Consider the following 4,671-nt stretch of genomic DNA (forward strand, 5'->3'; position numbering starts at 1 on the left):
CCAGAATGTCCATGAAGGTAGGGGGAGGTCCCTCCTTTAGTGAGCACCTGATCATAATCACGATGTGATGCGTGGGGATGGCCCCTCGGAGGAACTGCTTGCGCCGATATTCGTCCATCTCTGAAGATAGGATGAGGCCGCAAGTTCGCAATTTCCACAGGACCAGCTGGATGCGTTGCAGGAAGTCGGACAGGTCTTACTTCTCCTTCTGTCGGAGAGTTTAATATTTGAACCACAGCTCGCTCTCCTCTTCCTCTTTGCCATAGATCTGGACTAACAAGTCTACCATCTGGTGAGCAGAGAGATCAGGGTCTTGGTCACGCTGTGCACTGACCATGGTGGCCGCTGGGGGTCGTAGGCTTTCCAGGATTCTCTGCCGTCTGACCGCTTCAGAGCAGGGCCATTCGTCGATCACCTTGAGGGTGTGCTCCTTCCAAGAATCGATACTTTCTTCGCCTGTGGGGACAGGAACCGTTCCTGAGAACGCTTTCAATTTCCTATAATTTTGGGCTTGAGCGGACGTAGTTATCGCTTCCACAAGCTGCGGGAATGTCACTCCTAGCAGAGAGCCATCATTGTCGGAGCCACTGGCTATCGCTGCTCGCTGCCTGTTAGGGGTTGGGGTAGAACTGTTCACGGACCTGTTAGTAACCGGTGATGTTGGCGGACTACCGGCCCAGCTGGTGGCCCCTTGCCTAGCATCAGAAGAGAAAGTCACTCTGGGTAGGGATATATCTGATCGGATGGGTGTACTGGCGGCCATATCTCTGTCGTCCCAACCCTCATGTCTGGGGAGGGAAGTGACGTGACTGGAAACGGTTCCGGGGTAAATTAGAGGGCACCCTTGCGGTAAAGTCTCTGGTAGATACACTACTCGTGGGCCTCTATCAGGAAGTATAGCTTGTTCAGTGGCTAGCAATAGGGTGTTCTCTTGCCGGTCAATGTTATAGTGCTTGCTGATGAGGCGGGTGCCCGCCAGACCAGGTAATGTCCTCACTGAGCTGCAGATAGTAAACATGGAGACATCAGCAGGCACCTCGTCTACGGCGACCACGTGTCGCAGAAGCTCTCCTAGCTTTTCGGCCCAGTCGGCCACTTGTTTGGTCGTGAGCGCAGACATGCTGACTGACAGGGTAACGGTAACTACAAAGTGGGGCACACCAGGACTCTCTCAGCAGCGCCTCCAAATGTAACGGGTATTCCCTATGAATACAACCGCTACTACTAGCTGTGCAACCTGTGTGGCTCTCAGGAGCCTAAGCCTCCGCTTGGGGAACCTGGGGTACATGCATGTTATACATCTCTGGGTGCAACGCCTCCACCTGGGAGGGATTCCAACGGAGTGGGAGGAGGCCCTCACAGGAAACAACCACACGAAGCGAGCAAATATAAAACAGGACTGGCTTTACTGCATAGCAAAACATATAATAACACACATCACATAACCATGACTCCTCTCTAGAGGAGCCACATGTGGCGTCACACAGGACGCTAACCACTATGCGCCACGGTGGACGCTAACCACTCTGCGCCACGGCAGACGCTAACCACTCTGCGTCACGGCGGATGCTACCACCTCTAGGCATCACGGCGGACGCTAACCTCCCAAAGAGTGACCCCACCCTGTGTCCAGTAACCCCCACCCAAATGTCTCGCACTCCCAAATGTCAAACACCACTGTCTGTATATATGTGTGACTGCGCAGCCACTATGTCTGGTGATTAGGCCTTGTTGGTGCACGTGAATGGTAGGTTACCTGCCCGGGGCTCCAGCCACGGGTACCGCGATATCACTGGAGATCCGCCCGATCCGAGGTTGTCCTCCACACCGCGTTGGGTGAATTCCAGCGTGGATAATATCACCTTAGTCCCAGGGTCGGCGGTGGTGTTCTGAGCCCAGAACCCACCTCGCAGGGCCGCACGGATTCAGCACTGTGTCCCTGACTAAGCTACCAATTAATGGGGCAGTGTCCCTATCTAGGGCCTGTCCCTAAGCTCCACAAGCTATTAGGTGGCTCAGGACCTAACTGGGACCTTGGGGGCTGCTGGCCTAATGCAGAGGGTCACTGACCCCTGCATCCACCTCTTACCCCTAGCTGGTCCGGATCCTGACTGCCTGCGTGGCTGCAAAACCCCGCAAAATGTATCCTTATTCCAGCAGGGCCATACCTCAGCCCTATTGGCTCCCTGGGGTCATGTGTCTCTGCCCCTATGCACCCTGGGGGCTGGCAGTCTCATCTCGCGCATGCGCGAGCTATCTGGGGCCTCCCGCGCTGCCCTATGCCACTGCGCATGCGCAACAGCCCTAGGTATGGCGGCGCCCTTCACTTCAGCCGCCGGGCCGGTGGCAACGCGATTGCGGCCTTAGCGACGGCCCGATCGCGTCCCCGGCAACCGGCCCGCTCGCGTCCCTAGCTACCAGGGATTCCGATGCCGCTCGCGTCCCTAGCTACCAGGGATTCCTCTGCTCGCGCGCCGGCCCCCCCTCACTCCCTCGCACACAGCGTCTTGCCAAAAGGGAGGAGGGTGTAAGCCACACTAAAGGGGGACCTGGCTACATCAGGTCGTTACGTTTTATTATATATTTATTTCCTCATTGCACTATATCCAGAGGGAGCGCCCAGGTACTTTTCCTTTATTATAATGTCAGTGTCTGCACCACACACACACACACTGTGATTTATTTTACAGCGGAGAATTTTGTGTTAAAGTATGAAACGGTTTAAGTGGTATTTGTGAATCTCTGGTCCTGAAGGTCGCAGCAGTCTGAAACTTGGATCATTTGATGTCCCAGTTCCGGCATTAAGATCTGGAAAGTTTGGACTCACTGGACCTAACGGAACCGGATATTTTAATATGTCTGTGTTTTAACTTTAATATTGTATTCCAAGGCGGGGATAAAAACCCGCGCAGATTCCTTCACACAAAGGAATGCAAATGGTCAGGGGGGCAACCCAAAGTCTAGGAACCAAGTACCGATCAAAAGACTCTGCCACTCTAACTGTTTACCTGAGGGCGGAGAAGCATCAAACTGGAGTGGTTTGTAAGTGTTATATCTAGACCTACAAACAATGAAGATCCTGCCAGATACTTCATCTGGTAGACTGGTCGTCGCCCCTGATTTAATAATGGGGCTACAGAAATAAGACCATCAGAGTCCCAGTACGCATGGGCTAACTAGCTGCAGGGAATGGGTTAAACTATGTTTCCACGTTAGGGATTGGATACAGATAATTGTTCACCAATAGTCTGTATTCAATGTTAAGAATAGGTTTACAAAGGTATATAAATTGTGTCAACCTACAGTTCTAGTTCTTCTGATTTCACCTTGAATGTCACCGGATTGCTGGAGAATTGCTAGCTGATACTTCTCCATTCCCCAACGCTAAGTAAGTGTTACCTTCTTGCATGTTAATTGTACTATATTGCTGTGTTCACCTTTTTAAGGAATAAATATATTTTATTATATCTAAGCCTCGTTCAGTTCAACCCAGATATTTGGTGTTTGTTATATCTTGTCATATGCTACCGTGACAGCGACCAGGGGCGTCAAAAAGGCAATAGAGTAGTTGATCATTGGGGATTCTCTCTTCCACAGAGGGGAAGCCTAGGCCAAGCCCTCATCCGTTAGTGAATGTTGAAAAAGGAGAACTGGCGCACAGCCAAATGAGTGGGTCACCAAGAAATAGCTGAAGAATGATCCTTTATTAATCCATAAAACAAGCGGAGGTTAGCACCCTCCTACGTGTTTCGTGTACGGGAGATAAAGTGAACTCCACTCAGGATATTCAGATTGGGGCAATATATGTGAGTATCTTTGATTTGACTTTATTCTGACCATTGTGTTATTTTGTGAGTCAAGGGACCATCCCCATGAGGAACACATAGGGGATTTTTCAATAGCCTTATCTTCAGGGATCATTTGGCCCCACAGTGTACTTTACATCTTCATTAATCTCACTAGCCCCATTCTGTGAATCTATTTGCATCATATGAATAATTAGTGTCCAGCGCTGAGCGCATTAATCACTAACTACCTTTCTCATCCGTTAGTAGGGAAATGACGTAGGCTGTGACGGGGTGAGGTAACCAGGCTATACATTAAAGTTTTAAGTACATCTGGTTACCCCTAAATCTGTAGGGTCCCTGGTAGCTACATAGCACCATAAGCAATGGACCAGGGATTATACATGTGGAAAATAAAATGACCCCTGCTTTCCTGTTTACATGTTTCCTTTGCCCTAGAACGGCAAAACTTCTTATGTGCAAGTTTTAGGTGGGTATTTGGGTAGAGATGCAATCATTTTGTTTGCAGGAGTTCGGGGGCCAAAGTTACCGGTAGTCCTTTAATTCTCCCCGGCGAGCAGGCATGATTTGCTGTTATGCGGGGTGAATTACACCTGGGCAACCCAGTGTCCCCCAGACTCCTGAGTTTCTAGCCCAAATATCCAATTTTCCTTATAAATATAAGGTTCCTCAGAGTCCATACTTTATTAAAGTGCACTTTGTAATGTTTTATATATTTGTTATAAGACTCCATACAATCAGCCAGGGAATCTGCATAGACGCCGCTGTGATGGTAGTGGGTAACCAGGCTCTAAAAATAAAGGTTAAGCCCATTTTGGTTACCCCTGATACGTGTATAAGGGTCCAAGAGAGTTAGCTCTTGGCC

The sequence above is a fragment of the Ascaphus truei genome, unplaced genomic scaffold (assembly GCF_040206685.1).
Source record: "Ascaphus truei isolate aAscTru1 unplaced genomic scaffold, aAscTru1.hap1 HAP1_SCAFFOLD_545, whole genome shotgun sequence".
Taxonomy (NCBI): Eukaryota; Metazoa; Chordata; class Amphibia; order Anura; family Ascaphidae; genus Ascaphus; species Ascaphus truei.